Raw genomic sequence first — 21,797 nt, 5'->3', positions numbered from 1 at the left:
CAGCATTGTCAGAATACTCATGGAGATAATCCTGAGGGAAATGTCTGGCATGGTGTAGCTAACAGTATGTTTTTTAGAGGACAATAGTCTGCAGAACAACAACCAATAAGAACTGAAGGCTTGTGGGAGAATACAACAGGGGAGCATCAGTATATGCAGTCTAGTTGGACTTCAACAAGGCCTTTGACTCACCCACAGGCAGCTGCTAAGAAAACAAGATGGGATGAGGATGGTAGGATCAAAGCTAAGTAATCGGTTTACTATATGGGTGAAAGGCAGGCCACATGGTTATGGAGGAAGGAGAGCATTGTCTGGAAGCAACAAACTGACTCACGGAGTTCTATGAGGGGTAGTGGGTGAAATTCTGCTCAGTGTCTTCATTTCTGACATATCTGAAGGAAGAGAGAATAGGATATCTCTTTTATAGTGACACAAAGTTAGATGTAGCAGTGAAGGATGAGGGAATAATTAACAAATGTTCTCCAAGAAGGCTGTAGCTGAGGTGCTGGAGTGTTTTATTAAATTGTATTTGGTTACATCTGTCTGCTGCTTTATTCTCTAGCAAAGTGTTTTTTATAATAGTTAACAAAGGACTTGCACAGCCAAGTCAAGTGGGCTAAAAGGTGGCAGATAAGACAGAGCAGGTAAATGCAAATTATTGCACCTGGGCCACAGGAACCTCACATGATATAAGAGCTGGATAAAGGAGCTGATTACAGCAGAGTGGACAAATAACCTAGGGCTCTGCATATAGCTGGACGAGGACTACCAAAACAAGTATGAAGACAGCGGCAGCAGCCAGTACAATGGTACGGTATGTGCTAAAAAGGACAGAGTCTAGATGTGAAGAAGCAATTCTTCCACTGCCTGGCTCCTGACCCAGTACAATGGTAGGGTATGTACTAAAAAGGACAGAGTCTAGAAGTGAGGAAGCAAGTCTTCCACTGACTAAGTCCTGACCCAGTACAATGGTAGGGTATGTGTTAAAAAGGACAGAGTCTAGAAGTGAGGAAGCAATTCTTCCACTGACTGAGTCCTGAGCCAGTACAATGGTAGGGTATGTGTTAAAAAGGACAGAGTCTAGAAGTGAGGAAGCAATTCTTCCACTGACTAAGTCCTGAGCCAGTATAATGGTAGGGTATGTGCTAAAAAGGACAGAGTCTAGAAGTGAGGAAGCAGTTCTTCCACTTATTGAGTCCTGATCTGACAACATCTTGAATATCGTCTGCAGTTTTGGTTACAATACAATGAGAGGGACATCAGATTGTTGGGGAGTCCAGAGGAAAACATCCAGAGAGGTACAGTAGATAATGTGAAAATAATGCTAACAGAGACTAGTGGAGTTACAGCAAATCTAACAAGAGCCAGAAGAATAACAATGACGTGTGATACCAGCTTATGTGAGGGAGATGAGAAGGATTCCACTGGGAGGAAGAGGGATAGAAGCAGAAAAGTGCAGACACTAACTACTGTTTTGAATTGTGAAAGTACTTCTTCGAGGATTGGGTTTTTCACCCATAGAATACTCAGTTGGAAAGAGTCTTGAAGGAGGACTATATGGAAGCATTCCAGAAGTTTGGGGACTGGTGGAGAATGGGTGATAGGAAACTGAAGGGAGATATCTATTTATTTATTTATTGGGATAATGCCCTGATCAATACTGACCATTTCAGGCTCAGCTTGGCTGAAGTACATAACATATTAGAAACAAAAAAAGCAGAAATGTGAGCAATAATCGACTAGTTCTGATCACTTACATAGAAAACTGGTACATGTACAAGAAGAGTGCAATTTACAACAGAAAATAGAATGTTGAGTGAACGTGAAAGGCACACTACTGAGGCTTATTTGTCTCCTACCATCATTCAGATGTAATGTGACATTTCTGCTGCAGATGAGCCTATGTAGTAGTGATGTCCAGGCCAATTCCTGCACTGATCACATCATCAGATCTGAGTGGCACTATCAATCTGGTCCCATATCTTCCTATATGACTTTTAGACTGATAAATACCACAGTGCAGCAGTACTGTTGATGCCTGGACAGCATGTGACTCACCGTTTGTATTTTTTGCATGAATAACAAAGTCATTTTTGGTGCAAAAATAACATCATTATTCATGTTTTTCTTTTCTCTGTTCACCTTTACAACCATTTGTCATGGTCTTTCCCCTACTGACCCATTTGTTCACCCTTTGTTTTGCTCTTACCAGCATCAATAGATAGTTGGGAACAGGAAGGTGGCAGATTTGGCAAATCTTGCTTTCATAAATCAGGGGACTGTTGTTATATACATAGACATCAAGTCCTTTAAAATGAAGCTACTCAAAGCCTGAAGAGATTCCACCCATTATAATTACTATGAACAGCATGCATCAATAACCTGTTGTTGAAAACTAGCAATGTCATTTCAAAAGATTGCACAATTTGTTGAATTCAAATACTTAACATTTAGATGTCTAATGGTACGATTTTATTTTATGTGTCTATTATAAATGACATGCAACACTTACTAACAGTCATTGGTGTTAACTGTAGCAACTTCTGTTTTCTTGCTATCCATTTTCATTAGCTATACGTTACTTGCTGTTTTCTGCTGTGTAACTATGAGAAATGTTATTTGTTCTAGCACTGCTAAACCTTAGTGGTTTAAATTACTCCAACTAAATTTCATTCTATTGTAAATGTCAAATAACATTTTTAAATCTCTTTAATCATTATTACGTTTGCATTTTTACATTTTTATCCCTGGGCCTGTACTAAAAATAGACCTCAAGCAAGTGGGCATCCCAGTCAAGAAAACATAAATGTATTAATATATTTGGATATACCACAAAGTCTCATATTTTAACGTGTTTTAATGAGTATTTGGAGTTTTTATTTTAATACACTTATGATTACGGTTTTTATTTTGATTGCATTTTTATTTGTGATGTTTCTTTTCTAATGTTTTTTTTTAGTTTATCACTCCTTGGTGCTAAATAGCCTTCAGTGAATAGAGCTTTGTGATACTTTGTTCCTGTCTGGAAACAGACTAGGAGTAAATTACTAGTTCTGTGCTTCAATTTACCTTGACTTTGCTTTTATTAGTGTTCCTTCTGTTTCTTATTTTACTTTGGATTGTAAACAAATGACCTGTGATACATCAGGCTAGATTTTAGTTGTAGGCCGGCCCATTACTATGTATGAGCCTGTCAATAATGATTCATGAGCCTTTGTGCTTTTTATGTATATATTAGTTTTCTGTGTGTTAAAGCTGTTATTGAAAAGATGATCTGATGAAGTCCAGTTGGTGCGCAAAACTACTTGTCATAAATTAATGCTGAGTGATTCCGGTGAGTAAGCCTGTTTAAATTTGTTTCTTCATTATTTATTTATGTATGCATTTATTTATTTATTTATTCATTGCATTTGTTAACTGGGTGATGTCCGACTGGGCTAGGTGCCTGTTTTCAGTGGAGACCTGGGGAGAAAAGCTCCACAACTAACAATATAAGCATACAGAATATATATTGATACATTACAGAAGATGCAGGATTAGAGTTAGGAATGTCTAATACTAACATGATACTAAGAAGGCTAACAGCAGCATGGAAAAATTACAGAATACAGTCAATACAACTTCAGTTGCAATCACAGCAGAAAACTTACAAATAGCAGTGAGAGGATTCTGTATACACAAGTATAGTTAAATGACAGTGAATAAAATATATGATAAGTTATTACAGAGTATGGGAAAAAATTGAGAGTTGAATGTAGTAATAGAGCCTGGATGAAATTATTCTGGAGAATAGCAGGAACAAAGCCGATGACTGGATAGGTGGAGTTTTAAGAGTTTTTTGAATTACCTTCATAGAAGAGGAATTTACATCTGACGTTTTGGACTGTTTATTACTGTTGATTAATATTATAATGGTTAAGTGTTTTCATGTTTTTATTTTTCACCAGTATCAAAGAAGTGAAGTCAGTCCTGTACCTTAACGAGGAGGACAGCTTTCTGCATATTTATCAGTGCCATTGGTGATCTTTGTCACTTGGAGGTATAGGATATGAGACTAGACATATGAGAACCAGAGTAACAAGGTGTCCCCCTCAGACATACCATAATATATGATACATTCTTAAAAGAGTAACATCATGGAAGGTTCACACATCAGTTTTTTTTTACATGTTTCAAGACATCAGTCTGCTTGCTAGTCAAAATCTAGCAAACGATGTGACTAGCCCTCCTTCAAAGTTAAATATATTTTTTTCTGATATTTCCATTGTATCTTGGCATGACATATTGAACTGGAACTCTTTTGAGCCCTGAAGGATTAGGAATTTTAAAGTGGATTCCCCCATTTTAAACCTTTTCATGAACAAAAGCTAACTATATGTAGTAAAGTGCAAAAGTAAGAAAGAATAAAAGCAGAAAAAAAAGAACAGCAACAAACACAAAGCTTGATGTCAGATATCTGACTCTGTGTCTTGAACATATATTTAGTATTTCGACAATATTCCTTCACATCTTGTGAGACAAGAAGACCGTACCCACACATTTTTGCCTACCTATCGCCAGATGAAGGCCAGATCAGTGACTGCTGGCTGAAGAGAATTTTAATAATGAAAAACTAGTAATATAGAGTACCACTAATTCTTAACGTTGGGTACCTTGGGAAGGTGACATCTGAGAAAGACAGAGCGCTCATGAAATGTGAGAGAATGCAACAAGGGAGGTTTACAGAACTCTGTCATACTCAAGAAAAAGAATCACCAGCAGAAAACAAGAATTTGTTAACCCTATATAAACAGAAAGATGGTATGCAAAGGCTAATTTACTAAAACTGAAAGCTCTGATTCTAGTATACCTGCTCTCAGGGCAAGAACAAGTGTTCTGGAATCTGTTCCCTGTAGTAAACCTTTTTGTAGATAGGTTTTACACTGTAATAAGTCCCTTACACTGAGAGCAGGTCTTTTGGAATCTGGCCCCAAAATGTATGTAAAGGCTAATCTAGTAAGGCTGAGTGATGACGTGGCTAAATTAGAAATTCCTTTTTATCTTGATGACCCCATTTCTTATGTGGAATCCTTGACTGCCATTTTCTGTTCATGTGTGAATAGCTGCACAGATGCAGCTGGCCGCTCAGAAATAAATACAATGCCAGATTCAACGATACCCCCCTTTGGTGGAACCCTATTATATACAGGCTCTATAACAAAAGAAAAAACATATGCAAAAATAAATTTAACTATCAAAATTACAAAAATGGTCTTGCTAAACTAAACAAGAAGCACTGGACCCTAATCAAATCAACCAAAGCTACATATGAGATGAAAACAGCCACCCAGATGAGAATAACCACAAAGCCTTCTTAAACTATGTTAGAAACCTCAGAAACAATGCCCAGCACTGCACACAGCTAACAGTGAATTATATAAGAGAACTGGACCCAGTGCACATCGCCAGTCTACTAGCAGACATATTTATCTCAAACCTCACCCCCTGTCCACTCCAATATTCTCAGATCACATACCTGCATCTATATCTCCCAAATCTCCTAGGAAGCCAGATCATAACTGGGGTGGGGAGAAAGGTGCGTCTGACTGGGGCACAAGCTGGTGGGGGGGTGAGCATCACTTAAACGTAACGGAAGGAATGAGCCTCATTTTTTCTCTCACTTAGAACATGATGGAGTTGGGGATCTGGTGCTCCTCCATAGAAGAGAAGTAAGGAGTGCTAGATTATAGAACAGATCTGTTTAAGGAGTGCCAGATTATAGGACAGATCTGTTTAAGGAGTGCCAGATTATAGAACAGATCTGTTTAAGGAATGCCAGATTATAGAATAGATCTGTTTTTTTTTCTCCTCAACATAGCATTGAGGGACACCAGATAAGGGAAGGACACCTGGTGCCAAATGAGTTCTCTAAGACTCTGCTTCAATGCACTATTTAAGGTCAAGAACACTACTTCTAAGAGACCAGACAACTTGTCAATGTGAAACATACCTTGCTAGACTGCCTATGGTGGCTATTTAAGATCAGCCTCAAAACAGATTTTCTGCTATTTGAATGGAGGATAGCAACAGGTGGGGCTTCAACAGACCCAGATAATTATAGATCCGTAAGCCTAAACAGTCTCATCTGTAAGGCTAAGGAAAGAATCATTATGGAATTAATAAATAATGATAAAGGTGGCTGACAGACTTACCTGATAAAGGTGACTGACAGACTCTTACCTGATAAAGGTGACTGACAGACTCTTACCTGTGCTGCTCTGGAGAGCTAATATTTCCAACTACATAGACAAGTTAAAGTCATTTCAGAATTCAGTTCGGATTCATCAAGGGAAGATACTGCCTACTTCAGTTGGTTGATTTCTTCAAAGGCATATCAGAACACACTGCACAGTTAGACTTTACAAAGGTATTTGGCATCATCCCAAACTCAAGTATAGTTGATAAACATTCTGAGTTAAATGAACATTTCTATGTAACTCATTGAATAGCAAGTTGGCTCAGAAATAGAATCCAAAAATAAGAGTTGGAGGCTGTACTTCCCCTCAAAAGACCTGTCACTAGCAGTGTACCCCAGAGCTCAATCCTTAGGCAACTCTCCTCTGTCTATTACTTCTTGGAGGTTAGAATTAATGTTACTAGTCTGTAGCTGATGAAGTCTGATATGAGTGCAAACACAGTACCATCATAAACTCCCTGGAGGACACCAGGATCTTCCAAGATGTCCTGTCCCAAGCAAACAGATAGTATCAAAGCAATGGACTAAAACTAAATGACAGGAAATGTGCACTCATCAATGACAACACACCCCTGAAAACTGACCCCGTAGTCACGAATCCGGGAACCTATGTTGACACTGATGTTACTGAACAGTGTTTTGATCACCACGTACCCACTATTGAAAGGAAATCCTTCTTCATTGTACAGCTTATATTGAAAGGCAAGGCATCAGGTTGCAGGGATGTAATCATTTCACTGTATGTGGCACTCATTAGGCCAATCATTAACAATAATGCCTCTCAGTGTGCAGTTGTCCAGATACATGTCATAACCTGAATGACCTCAATGCTTCCTCACTAAGAAAATCAAGGTCCTAAATCACAAAAACTATGCAGACCATTTCATAGCCTTGTCCCTCTTCTTGGTGTCCTACTTACTGCTCAGCTGCACCATCTGCCCACATGTAGACCCTCAACAGGATCTATCCTGTCAGGCCTATTATGCATTTCCAAGTCCAGTAGTGGCAGAAATACCTGCTCAAAGGATCTCAATTTCTTTTGCAACTTAGACAAGCCTAATATTGTATAAACAAGATTTTATGCACACATTTTATGTAGTTCACAAGAGTTCAATTGATAGGTTTAACAAGTGATATAAAAAGAATATCTAGTTTTTACATTTTTCATGCATTTTTATATTTTTAATGTGCATCTATTGACAGTTTAATATTATATTTAGGCTGTTTGTCATTGATGTTTTTAGTAATAGTATTTAATTGTGATTCCTAACATTGAGCATTTAAAAGCATGCACATATATCTGCTACATATTTGTTGAATGGTTATTTTCAGGGGTTATGTGCTTTGGTTGTTTATATAAAGTGCTTGTACTTTTTGATTTTTTAGATTCTTACGAACTCTATGAAATAAATGAGACAAAAGCATTTCACCCGTTATTAAACTTTATTCCTGGAGCATGGTTCCAGCATTTCTGTTGTTTCTGGGTTTTCTGCAACATAATAGAAAGTTTTTGCTTGATAGGTATGCATCACAGATAATACCACTTGTATGGAACCATCTTCCATTCTGCATAAAGTGAAGTACTTCTCTTACTCAATTCAAATGTAGTTAGCACAACTGGATTGGAGATTGCAAATATACCCAGTGTAGCACCCTTGTCCTTCATCCATGGGGGCAGCATGTCTCAACATCTCCTTGTTCTGCCCTTATCTGAGTTATTTGTACACAAAATGTAAGGGCTAAAAACTACCATGAGAATGCAAGGTTAGGCTTCTTAAGATCCTAACAGATCAACAGCTTAAAGTACATATAAATCTATGAATCTATGTTAATATCCCTGATTAATTGTGCGGATCTGGAGACCTAATATTTCCAGTTTCATAGACAAGACATTTCAGAAGAAGCCAGGAAAAATTATAAATGGTCTATATCATTTGGCTTATAGAGACTCCGACATTATCGTTTATACTTCTGAATAAAAGAAGATGGAGAGGTGACATGAATCAACACCGTATGAATACAATTTAAATGGCAACTGTCCTTCAGGAAGAAAATGACTGAGAATCTGAAAATGCAAACTAAAGATAAAAATTGGACAGCTCAGAGAAGAGATAAAAAATATGGTTTTACCACACTGGCGTTAGATGACAAGAACAGTGTCACCGAAGAAGTACTGACAAAATTAGTATCACACGTTGAGAATGTATGTTGGAAACACAAAGGGTTCTTATTAGACAGTAAAATAGGAAAAACGTTATTTGCTAATAAATATCTCAAACCCCTCAACATGTCTCAATTTCCATTAGCCAACAAGTTTTACTTAACGCACTGTCCCTACCCATGACTTCTGCAGCATGCTTTAAGGAACAGTTCAAAAAACAAAATAGTTTTATGCCATCTTAAAAAATATCGCTAATGAAGAACAGGATACTCCTTGAGATGTAATATGCAAAACAGAATCAGAAAAGCAATTTCTTGTACGCAGGAGGACTGATTTTAGCAGAAAAGAAATGCATTTGTGAGAAGTGACTTCATGCTAAAGAGATTTGATGATAAATGCAAGCTCCTAAAGTTGTGTTTATGAGGCTTAGAGTGGCCTCAGCTGACTTCTCTGTACTTCAGGGAATGCCAGTCCTATATGTACACCCTTGGATAAGAAGGTATAGCACCAAGATATATGTATCAAAAATATAATGCATTTTAATAAACTAAAAATGGACAAGGAATAGCACAAAGTAAAATATAAACACTATAAGCTGCCCTTAATATAAGGATAAATTATGACAATTAAAATTGATTAAATAATTTTACAAACCTTCGTCAAGGAAGATATTAAATGACAAGATGAAAAATACAGTGAGTAAACCTTTACACAACTTCATGTTAAACTGCAAGTTGAATGAGTAGAGAAATGACAGCTATGTCTGATGCTGGGAAATGGAAGGTGCTTAACATGGAGTTCAATAATTACCTGAAGTAATCTCAAACACCACAGTACAACAAAGGACCCTGAGGTCTGCACAAATATACCGTCAGAGACAAACTGAGACAGCTATAGTTAAAGCCACTGAGATGACGGGCTGCATTCAGATGCATGACTGTCTCGCAAATGTAGAAGGTTGTACTGCAAATTTATAACTTTCTTGTCTGACCATACCTGAGATACATGCCAATTTCTGGTGCTTGTACAAATCAAGCTAGTTGAAAGCATCAGGAGAAAGACCATTGAGATAACAATGGTACCGTGGGATAAGGTATATTAGAAAAGTTAAATAGTTTCATACCGGAAAAAAGAACATAGTAAAACAGCACAATGTAGAAATAAAGAAAATCTTGATTCATTGTGAGGGAATACATTAAAAAGGGAAAGAAAGGCAAGAAAGAATGAAAGAAATAAGGAGGGAACGAAGGAAGGAAGAGAGGGAGGGAGGAAGGGAGTGAGGGAGGGAGGAAGGAAGGCAGGAAGGAAGGCAGGAAGGGAGGATGGAAGGAAGGATGGAAGGAAGGAAGAAAGGAAGGACAGAAGGAAGGCAGAAAGGGAGGATGGAAGGAAGGATGGAATGAAGGAAGGGAGGGAGGAAGGAAGGAAGGAAGCAAGGGAGTGAGGGAGGGAGGAAGGAAGGAAGAAAGGCAGGAAGGGAGGAAGGAAGGAAGAAAGGAAGGACGGAAGGAAGGAAGGAAGGAAGGCAGGAAGGGAGGATGGAAGGAAGGATGGAGGAAGGAAGGAAGGAAGGCAGGAAGGAAGGAAGGCAGGAAGGGAGGAAGGAAGGAAGGAAGGCAGGAAGGGAGGAAGGAAGGAAGGAAGGAAGGAAGCAAGGGAGTGAGGGAGGGAGGAAGGAAGGAAGGAAGGCAGGAAGGAAAGAAGGAAGGAAGGGAAGGAGGGAGGGAGGGAGGGAGGGAGGGAGGAAAGAAGGAAGGCAGGAAGGAAGGAAGGCAGGAAGGGAGGAAGGAAGGAAGGGAGGCAGGGAGGGAGGGTGGACGGAAGGAAGGAAGGCAGGAAGGGAGGAAGGAAGGAAGGAAGGAAGCAAGGGAGTGAGGGAGGGAGGAAGGAAGGAAGGAAGACAGGAAGGAAAGAATGAAAGAAGGGAAGGAGGGCAGGAGGGAGGAAGGAAGGAAGGAAGGCAGGAAGGAAAGAAGGAAGGAAGGGAAGGAGGGAGGGAGGGAGGAAGGAAGGAAGGGAACAAGGAAGGAAGGAAGGAAGGAATTCACTGCATTTTCTGATTATGGGCATGATATTCAATGTAAACATTTGAAAGTACTTTTTCTCAGGAAGAGTAATGGCTAGGAGGAACACGATCCCAGAGAGAATCAGTGAGTGCACAACAAAGATGCCTTTCAGGAGTTCCTGGAGCAGGTGATGGCTTATGAGGAAATGCATCAGTACAGGCACCTATTGCAGCCAAAAGGCACACCAAATCGACAAACACACTCCTTCTGTTATTAAGCTACATGTAATGTAGAAATGAAACACATATTTTAACTATATGTATAAGCAAATGTGAAGGGGGCTGTGCAATATACATAAGAAGGCCATTCCAGTAACTTGAACTCAGGTTCTGCAGATTAACAGAACTTAAACAACTTTGTTTCCATTAGCTGAAAAAAAGTTTGTGTTGCAATATCTGTGGAACTGAACAAAGCAGTTTTTTTTTTAAAAAAAGCTTTACATCATCATATTTAGGGTTACTTGTCATATAGCTACCTCTCGGCAAAGCAATCTTTCCAAATTATAGTATTCATTCTGCATTCTGATTTTAGTGGTTAACTTCCTTTGCTGTCTATTGTTTGCATGCTAGGAAGATCTCAGTGGACCTCTTGCTTGCTAACATTAATACCTGTCATTCGTCAGCAAACAGCTGATTATTGTTTCCAGATGTACTGCCAGTGCTAACATTATGCTTTGCCAAAAACATTGTTTTAGTCTGTATCAGGAATGGCCTGCAAATTATAGACTGTTCATGCTTGTTTATGGCTGGCATTAAAAGAGTGGTGTGATAAACGTATATGTCCCTAGAAAGCAGTTTGTGATGAGCACCTGGCATGTTAATGACTTACTGCCCACCTATAAAAATGCAGAAACTATCTAAACGGTTGTATGTCAGTTCATCTAAGTACTCATGATTTTGCCACAGAGTTATGGTTTCAAAGGAAGGTTATTGGCCTGGCAGGGCACCACAACAGACAAGAGGTCTGGAAACTGTTCAGCAAATACAGTACATCTTGTGATCTTGAGTTATTTATTATGCAAGTGTGGAAAATCCTAGACTAAATTTAAACATCTAAGTGAAATATCAGCTGTCTACAGAACATATTCACATATTCACATATGTGCACAGCCACATATAAATGCATATGCTCAAGACATCTTGAACATACATACAGATATGTGTATGTGTGTGCACAGCCTGTCTCACAAACACACACACACACACACACACACACACACACACACACACACACACACACACACACACACACACACACACACACACACACACACACAGTGTTAGTAGCCATAACTCTCAACTTCCAAACAATAAAAATTATAGCACTATCCTTTAAAAATCATAACACAGGGTCAGAAAGAGGATTAGTTTCACATTTTTCACAATATAATGTCTTTATATGCTAGACATTATAGTGGTAGTCAATCTCTTATAGGCTTAAGTTATTTATATATTAAAGTATGTTCTCATAAACAGGTGTGACTTTATGGGGAACATCATAAATGTAGGAGGAGCCCAGCTAAATCTGAAGGATAAAACTGTAAAGCCTAAATCATAGCAGTTGAGATACATGTTAGTAGGTGATATATTATGGGGCGTTAAAGCTTCGGTCTATAATACATTAATAGTGATATGTTGAAAATAGATCTATTACCACCTGTAACACAATGTTCTAAAACAATATAATAACAGCTAGGAATGAAACATTGTGCTGTGATGTAATTTATATAGACTTAACTTCAGCATTTGACAGGGTCATACACAAAACACTGATCAATAAATTAGTACAACTAGATATTGATGTACTCTTGATAAGATGGATAGCTGCATGGCTTACAAACAGGACATGGCAAGTATCATTCAGGAATTGGACAGGTGAAATCCTTGGTTACAGTCAGGGTGTCCCACAGAGCTCTGTCCTAGGTCCTTACTTGTTTAGATTGTATCTTTCAGACATAACTTTTTCATCCGAGGTGTTCTGCAGTTTATATGCAGACAACCTGAAATTGGGTAAACTGATTACATGTGTTACAGATAAGGCATGTCTGCAAAATAACTTGACTATATTGACATTTGAGCACAGCAGAATAATACTCTGATAAATACATCAAAAGCTAAGCATATGAGATTTGGGAGGCATAAACTGAAAGGTGAATATTTAATACATCACACAGTGATTGAAATTGTAGACTCATTTAAGGACCTGGGTATATGGATAGATCCATCTATGAGTTTTTCTAATCATATCAACCAATTGGCTAATGATAGTTATAGAACTATAGGTTGTATAAAAAGATTTATAAAGTCTAGGAAATCAAAAAAGTCATTGTTTGTTAGTTACATTAGACCCAAACGTGAGTATGGAATAACAATATGGAAACCCTATAGGAAAACAAGCATGAATAAAGAAAGAGTAGAGCGGAAATATACCAAGGGCATCCATGGATGTGAAAATCTAAGTTATTATGAAAGATTAAAATATCTGAACTTGTACAGTGTCTCTTAACAGATCTCTAAGAGGAGATCTTATTCAGGTATATAGGGCATTTAGGGACAACTACCTCTGGGAATGTTTGGGGTTATCAAAAAGTACTAGAGAATCATCATATAACCTACGTAGAAGATTCTATAGAAATGAGAAGTGTGCTAATTGGTTCTCTGACAGAGTAGCTGATGCTTGGAACAGACTACCAAATTACATTAAAGCAAGTACTAGTTTAGATATTTTTGAGAACAGTCTGGACACTTATTATGAGAAGAAGTGTTTTGGTATACTAGCAGGCTGGAAAGTCATTAATGTGCATGCTTGAAATATTTGTATATATGTATGTATAGAGGCCATTAAACTGGGGTTACCTTCATTTTCTCGAAAGCTCATTTGACTGACACTCATTTGACTGAGACCAAATGACTGAAACTTCATTTCACTGACACTTCATTTGACTGACAGTTCATTTTACTGACAATTAGTACTGGCAGTGTCTAGAGTACCTTAAGGCAAGTAAAAGGAATATGTCCTTTTCCCCACTAAAGTGCGACCCTGCAGTTAGTATATATAGTTGGGGGGTGTAACCCCCCACTTACTTTCATGTTATATTCTCTGCTTTTGGTTTTATATTGCTTAGTAAAAGTAAAGTAAGTGGGGGTCTGCGCCCCCACCCCCCTAACTATATATACTAACTCCAGGGTCGCACGCACTACAGTGGGGAAAAGGACATATACCTTTTACTTGCCTTACAGTGCTCTAGACACTGCCAGTACTAATTGTCAGTCAAATGAACTGTCAATCAAATGAAGTGTTAGTGAAATGAAGTTTCAGTCATTTGGTCCGACTAAAATGTTTGTCAGTCAAATGAGCTTTCAATGAAATGAAGGTAACCCATTAAACTGACATATTTATAGAATATTGGACATGAGAGACATATGGCATTTATTGTAGTGTATAAAAAATTGCAGCCTGAGCTAAGCTGCATTCTCATAACACACAGTGATATGGATATCATACCTCTAAACTGTACAGATTTTTGCAGAATGTTCAGATTTTTGCCTTATATTTTTGGTCCATTTTTCATAAAAGTGTGGTTTTCTAGCAAATTAGTGGCAAACCATTAAAAACTGAAATTAGAAAATAATGAGCATTTGAATTTCAGACTTCATATCCTTCAGAAAATTCATTCTAATGCAATTTTCTAAGTTTGTAAGAGCAATATTTAAAAATTGTCCCTATTTTTTGGCCTTTGTCCCACTTTTATTTATGGATTTGTCCAGATTTCTTGCTCTAAGAGGTTGAGAGGTATGATGGATATGAAAACACGGCATTATCAACATTATAGATAATGATATAATATTGATTTATCAAGCATTACACAGTCATTTATTTACTTCTTTGTCTGCTTTTATATTTTAACTTTATGAACTGGGCAGTCACAGGAAAAACAGAAAGTCTTTTTGCATGCTTGGTCTATCATCGGTGGTAATATCAACTATTTGTACTGCATTATATAAATAGAAGCTGATTGAATTCAAAGCAAGCCTTTGGCAGTTTCGCAGACCATAATTACTTCGCTGTACAATCTTAATAGAATCCCAGCATAAAAAGGTTTGATTCACAATGAAATAGCATGCTGTATTGCATAGCATACAATGTATAATGCTGGCTTGTGGATACAATGTGTCTTTCGGCTTTTCCCAGTTAGGGGTCGCAACAGCAGAACTCCGGTCCACTAATGATTGGCAGTAGATTTTTACGTGCCGAGTTGTCAGCCCTGACACACAACCTTCAACAAAGGTACGCCCATTCATGCATGTCTCCACACAGAAGACCCTCTAGCTGAGAATCGAACAGGACAACGTCTTACTGTGAGGCAACAACACTACCGCAGCTGCCTGAAGTTTGGCTGTGTTGCTTTCTTTACAGAATTCATCTAGCTTGACATAGTTTTAATTTCTTACTATTCATTTGTCCATAAACCTCTGCTAGACCAAAACTACATCACCTTTGTCATTGCAACCAGTTTATTATTATTTTACGTAAATTGATAAATGAAATACAAATAACCATACAAATGAATATCCATACAGTATTATAAGCACTAAGAAATAAGAAGAAACCTTCCCTAAACAGCTTGGAAAAAAGCTCACCATTCAAAAGACATTCCAACCATAATATAAAACTTTAAATAAGTAAACGTAACATTTCCTGTGCCAATGTGGGGAACACTCACCATACAACCCCAAATACAAGCAACGTTAAACCTAACGCTTGCTGCAATTAATCATATCAAACCTTGGAGACGCATGCCACAGCTCACATCCATAATTGCCATATCTTCAAACCATAAAGAAGAGGAAGGGGAATAGAAATGGGGTTCAAACCCGACCCCCTCTCACTTCACATACCATCCTGCCAAGCAGGCTGTTCTCCCTTTTCAAACAACAAGCACCTAACCACATCTTTTAACAGCAATGCAAAATGGATACTAAACAAATCCAAACCCACTTCACTTTAATGCACTCCATCCATCCTATACCTACTGTATTTCTATCATCAAAATCCCTGTGGTCAAACACTACCAAACCCAACCTGTCTGTTATACTCACCACCCTGAATTTCACAAAACATCTGTCCCTTTCTAACCTCATAAACCTATGTTTACTGCGATATCAAAATATAATCTCTGATCAAGCTACAACCATGTGCAGAAAATTTTGTTTTAACCTTAACAAATCGCTTACAATCTGAGCCAAGCGACTCCTTTTCAGAATCCAGTCCAAACTATTTCCTCCTAGATGGACTACCGATATGTGGGTAGTGGCTGTATTTCCTCAAATTTGGCAATTAAATGCTGCCACTTCAGATCTCTAAAGCCATGCAAGGCAGAATCCATCTGCCATGATCAATCCCCAAAGCACTTCCTTCAGTTCTGATCAATGCTCGTTTCACCAAAGAGTTACCCATCATGAAAGTCTTGCCTCAACCCAAAAACAAACAAACAAGAAAAAAAAGCAAGAAAAAGCAGACATTATACCACTCAGCATTAACTCCTGACTATCGTGTATATGATAAGATTTGCTCAAGATGATCATCCCCCCCCTTTTATCAATTCCTCCAACCTACCCTCCTCAGCAAAATCAGAGGTATGACAACATGATATTCATGGGAAAAGAAGCCAGGTATAAAGTTCAGGCCTTTATTAAGTAAAATTAATTGATCCCCAGTCAATGCCACCCATGAAAGATTGAGAACATTCTGATTAATAGTTATTGCTTCATTTAGGTCAAGAAATTCTTGATCAGACCCTCCAGGGAATTGTCTATTATGTTTGTTTTTGTGTTTTCTGCCCCCCCTGTGTTTGTGGCCATGTCTAAAGGGAACTGTTTATTGCTCTTTTTCCTATGTGGAGACCCCCTGTCCATAGAGCTATCATAATCAGTAAGTGAGGAGTCTTCTCCAGAGGTACTATTGTAAGCTCCTTCCCTGTTTTTAAGAATAGACCTGGGTCTCTTCCTGATGCGGTTGGGACCCGGACCCTGATCAGGATCTGCAAACCGAACAGACCGGTTTGTCTCAAAGGGATGACCCCTCTGGTAGTCGGAGAAATCCCTATGAAATTTCTTATCTTACGTTCTTTAGTAATCTTTTCGTGATTACTTAGATCTTTAGATAATTTTTTAATATGTTCCTGGAATTTTGGTGTGGATTCGTGTTTCTTGCAATTAGAGCATAAAGTTTTCACTTCCTGGATGTTAATATCCACTATTCTCTCATAATATTTCAACAGAGCATTCACAAATAACATGGACCCAGCTTGAAGTGCTACCTTCCAATTTTCATTAAGTTTGTCATCAGGTCTACCAACCAAAGGTTGGAGCCATATTCTCAACCCACGAGGGGCTATATTTTGATTGGCATATGCACGAAACAATTTCAAATGCCAAATGTTTGATCTCAAAAACTTGAGCCCTTTAGTGAGTGAGTGAAAAAGCATATCACTATCTGCTGCAGTATGTTGTTCACTGTTGCCGGAACTATTGCCTGGTGAGGTACCAATACCAAATACTCCAATGTCCTCCCTATCGGCACAAAGTTCAGACAATATATTATCAAGGTCCATGCTGTGACAATCTGTGAGTCTAATACCAACAATTGCAGAAACACAGTAGGGTTGGGGATAAACCCACTACAAGAGTGAGTTCTATAATTCAAATTAAGGGTTGTCAGGAGCGAGGAGCCTACCAATAGCACCAGGAAGAACAGACCAAAAGTGGTCAACTAACAATACCCAAAGGATGGATTATATAATCCCAATGAATTAGGGGGTGTCCACAAAGGAACAGTATAAACTATTTGTGATAATTCCAATGTTAGTAAAGATGGACTAATGCCAGCCCTGTTGTGTATTGAAATAACCTAAGCTGGAATGTGATATCCAATAATGTGGATAAAATAATGTATATAGATGTCCCAATATATCTTCTATGCTGAAAAATTCAAAATAGACATAAATCAGTAACAATGTGAGAATATGAACCCCATATATACAAAGTTACAGGGGACAACAGATCATAATAAATGATACATAGATAAATGGCAACTTGTAAACAACAAGAAAAACTGTTGGGTGACAGTATCAAAATGTCACAAGGTTATAACAAAGATCTAATACTAAGTATCGCAAAATTACAGGCTTGATCTGGTGGTCCCCTGCCATAAACAAACTATACAACAGAAGGAAGAAACTGTTGCAGAAAAGAGGAAATTCCCAGGATGCAAAAACTCCCTTACCAGCCTCAATAAAAAGCTGAGATTCCTCATAAAATCCTCCAAAGCTAGTTACGAAAATAAAATTGCCAAAGATTCCAAAGACAACCACAAGGCATTCTATAGTTATGTCAAGAATCTAAATGGCAATACTCTGATCTGCTCTGAGCTACAACAGAATGGTATTAAATGTACTGATCCCAAGGATATTGCCAATATCCTGGCAGATTGATTCAGTGCCAACTTCACCCCCCTCTCACCCCCTAAAGGGCACATCTCAATTCCAAATGATTGTTGTATTCCGGTAATCACAGCCACAGGTAGAAACTGCACTCTCCAAAGCTAAGAATACAGCATCCACTGGACCAGATGACATCCAGGGCTGTGTACTACATGAACTTCAAAATGAACTGGAACCTCACCTAAGTGTCATGTTTAATCATAGCCTCACCTCAGCCTTCATGCCCACTGAGTGGCGCACAGCTACAGTTATCCCACTCCACAAGGGGGGATACAACTTGGATCCTAGGAACTACTGCCCCATCAGACTGACAAGCCTGATCTGCAAGGGCATGGAACACATTATCATGGAACTTATAAACAAAGACATTGACAACCTTAAAACACTGGACCACACCCAGTTTGGGTTCATGAAGGGCTGATCTTGTCTCCTGAACCTGAATGACTTCTTCAAATCAGTCTCCAGAGCTGTGGATGAGGGTAAGACAGTCCGCACAGCCTATCTGGACCAAACCAAGGCCTTCGACACCACCCCCCACTCTGGAATCATAGATAAACTTACTAAGCTGGACATAAATCCCTACATCACTCGATGGGTTGCCAACTGGCTTACTGATAGAACTCAGAATGTAAAAGTAGCAAACTCCAAATCCAGCTCCAGACAAGTGACAAGTAGAGTACCTCAGGGTTCAGTCCTGGGACCACTCTTGTTTGGCATCTACTTCTCTGAAGGGACTAAGGCAAACAAAGTTCACAGATGACTGCAAACTGGGAGCCATTTTTGATTCCCCAAATGATATGGATATTCTACAAAAGGGTCTTACAGAAACAGATGCTTGGTGCCAGAGCCATGGGCTCAGGCTTAATGCCAAAAAATGTATAGTTATCCCCTTTGGGAAAAAACATGTACCCATGAATTACCACATAGGTGGCAGTACACAAAACACCGAAAGTGTGATGAGAGACTTAGGGACACAGGTGGACAGTGGTCCCACCTTTGATAACCACATCGCCACAACAGTCAGGAAATCCTTCTGTGTGGCACACCTCATCACTAAGAGCTTTCATCCAGAAAAAAAGAGGTCATTGCCCCACTGTACTCATTAGACCCATTATAGAGTACAACGCCCCATTTGGTATGTACCTCACAAGATATCTGCAACAGCTGGAAAAGCCACAGAAATAACTCACTAAAAGAATCACAGGCCTAAAGCAGATGTCCTATGCTGACTGTCTAAAAAAACCTCCAGCTATACTCTGTGGCATATCGTCTACTCAGAGGGGATCTCTGCTTAACATACAAGGCCATGTCAAACCCTGAGCTGTTGGACATGCTCCACTTAAAGAAATCCCAATCCTCCAGAGCCACATGCTCCAGGGATCTAAACCTTGTCATCACAATGAACAAAACATGCTAGAGGGATAGGTTCCTGACTCAAAGACTCCCCATACTCTGGAATAGACTGCCCATACATGTCAAGCAGAGCGCCTCCTTGGCCTTCTTCAAAAGGAACCTTAACGATTGAATGGGAGATAGGACATTCACCCTGGGTTTCATGTCAGTTGCCCTGCTAGACAGGGGTCGAGGGAAGTAAATATTGTGGGAAGAAATATCCGGGCAATTGTTTGGTTAGGCTTGTATAGACCCTAGGGCTGATAGCCTAGTACCAACCTATGAAGCTATGAACCTATGAGACACAAATATGCTTGCAAGTGATAAGAGCATGATTTCAGCAGCCTCTAGAGCAAGCGTAGACAGCATGCAGCACATATCTGACAGAAACAAGACCAAGCACATGGTAGTTGCAGCCCTTACAGGATTTCCAGGGAGAACCCGTACCCTTCCAGCAAGTTCTAAGAATAGCTCAGTGAAACGGATATGCTCAGTGCAGCATAAGGGTGAGTCAGCAAAACCCAAGTCAAGTCTCATTGTTAACTCTCATAATTGTGGTGCCAATCATGAATCCAAAAGAGAAAAGTGCTGAGCATTTGGTCAGCAATGCCACAAGTGTAAAAAATGGAACCATTTTCAAAAGCTTTTAAATCAAGCAAGCCTCATTCATTTATCAAGAGAGGTCACTCCAAAAAGCAAGTTGATCATATAATAAGCTGCAGCTCTACTTTCTATATAGATGGTGTATCAGTGGTTGGTGAAAAGGTTAATGCAATAGATTTGTTGGCAAAAAACAAAGTGTTTTGTACTGTTCTGATCAATGGTAAACCCATAGAGCTCAAGTTGGACACTGGTTTAAAGTGCAATGTTATGTCAGCAGAAACATTTGCTAGAGTAAGAGCAGGTGAACAACTTAATTTGGCCAATTGTGTGAAGCTTGGTGCTTATGCAGGTGAAAACATTCAAACCAAAGGCTCAGTAGTGCCTTTATGCTATTCAGCTGGGAACAGTTACAGCTTGCAAATTTATGTATTCAGAAAACCTGTGCATTCATGTCACCTGGAGGTGCACTAGGCAAGTTTGTGTAGTGAAACAAATTAGTGGTTATTTGACTAGTGACACACTCATGAACTCAAACAAACAGTGTTGGACTCCCCTACCCTTTCCCCTGAGCTTTCTACCTCCATTCTTCTCTCTTTTTAGCAACTGCTAATACCAAGAGCTGCAAAACTGTACAAAACTAATAAAGCAGCAAGTGTTAGGTTCTATTACCTTCATATGTTTTGTACCTCAAGGAACTGCCTACTCTTAACTGCTCCACTGTCTTGAGGCACACATTGCTAACTGATTGTTTCTACTGTGGTCTGGCAAGCTGCCTCAAGGTTTCTGCCCGCTCCATCTACCCTTGCTTCACTCAGACTCATTTCACTGCCCTACCCTCCCCCATTCCCACACACACCCACATCAATTACCTTCACTCAGGCTCATTTCACTCCCCTACCCTCCCCATTCCCACACACCCTCACATCAATTTCCTATCTAACTACCCATCTTAACCCCACCCTCCATGATCCCCAACTTCCTGTACTCCCCACCCAATCACATTCTACCCCTCTTAAAATAACCCCTACTACTTCTCTACTCACTGCATCTAACTCCTCCCACCCTTACTCACTACTCTCATAACCCCTCCTATCTAGCTTACTATTATCATACACCTTCTTTCTATCTAGCATCTACCCTCTTTTATGTTCTCCTCACCCTCCAGTTTGTTCCTCCCTCTCTTCTTATCCGTTCTTCTTCTTCTCCTAAACAACCTCACTTCCTACCACACCCAGCTAAACCTACTCCCCTCTACTCCCACCTCCTCTCATAACACAATTGATACCAACAGCCACTACATCTCTCCCTTTTCACCCTCACTCTTTTCCTGTGCAGAATTCAATTTCTCCAAAATCAAACTGTCTCCAAAATCCCCCTCATTCCACAGAAATAAACAGAAATTTCACTTACCCTACCCCTATACATCACTTCTCTTCCTCCCACTAAACATCTTTCAACTCTCAGGTGACATTCACCCAAACTTTGTCCCACAATCTAACTCTTCAAGTCCTACTAATACCTCACAAACACCTCAACTTAGTTAGTCTCTCTGAGACATGGCTCAAACCACATAATGTAGACAAATAATCCCCCCCCCCCGGTTACAACATTCTACACCTGGATAGACTGTACAAAAAAGGTGAAGGCATTGCCATTATGTACTCTCACCTCCTATCCATATCACCCCCAATTAACCCTCTCCCCTTTTTCCACCCAGCTGAACTCATTATGGCCAACTGAAAACTTAAAAGTCACCATCTATATACCCCCTGGAGAGAACATACCCCTATTAGAACAAATCCTACAGTAGGATGTTTGACAATGTACATAATGAAACAA

Source organism: Protopterus annectens, chromosome 17.part0 (assembly GCF_019279795.1).
Source record: "Protopterus annectens isolate FY-2018-M chromosome 17.part0, PAN1.0, whole genome shotgun sequence".
NCBI classification, from domain to species: Eukaryota; Metazoa; Chordata; order Ceratodontiformes; family Protopteridae; genus Protopterus; species Protopterus annectens.
Note: the sequence above shows the minus strand (reverse complement) of the source record.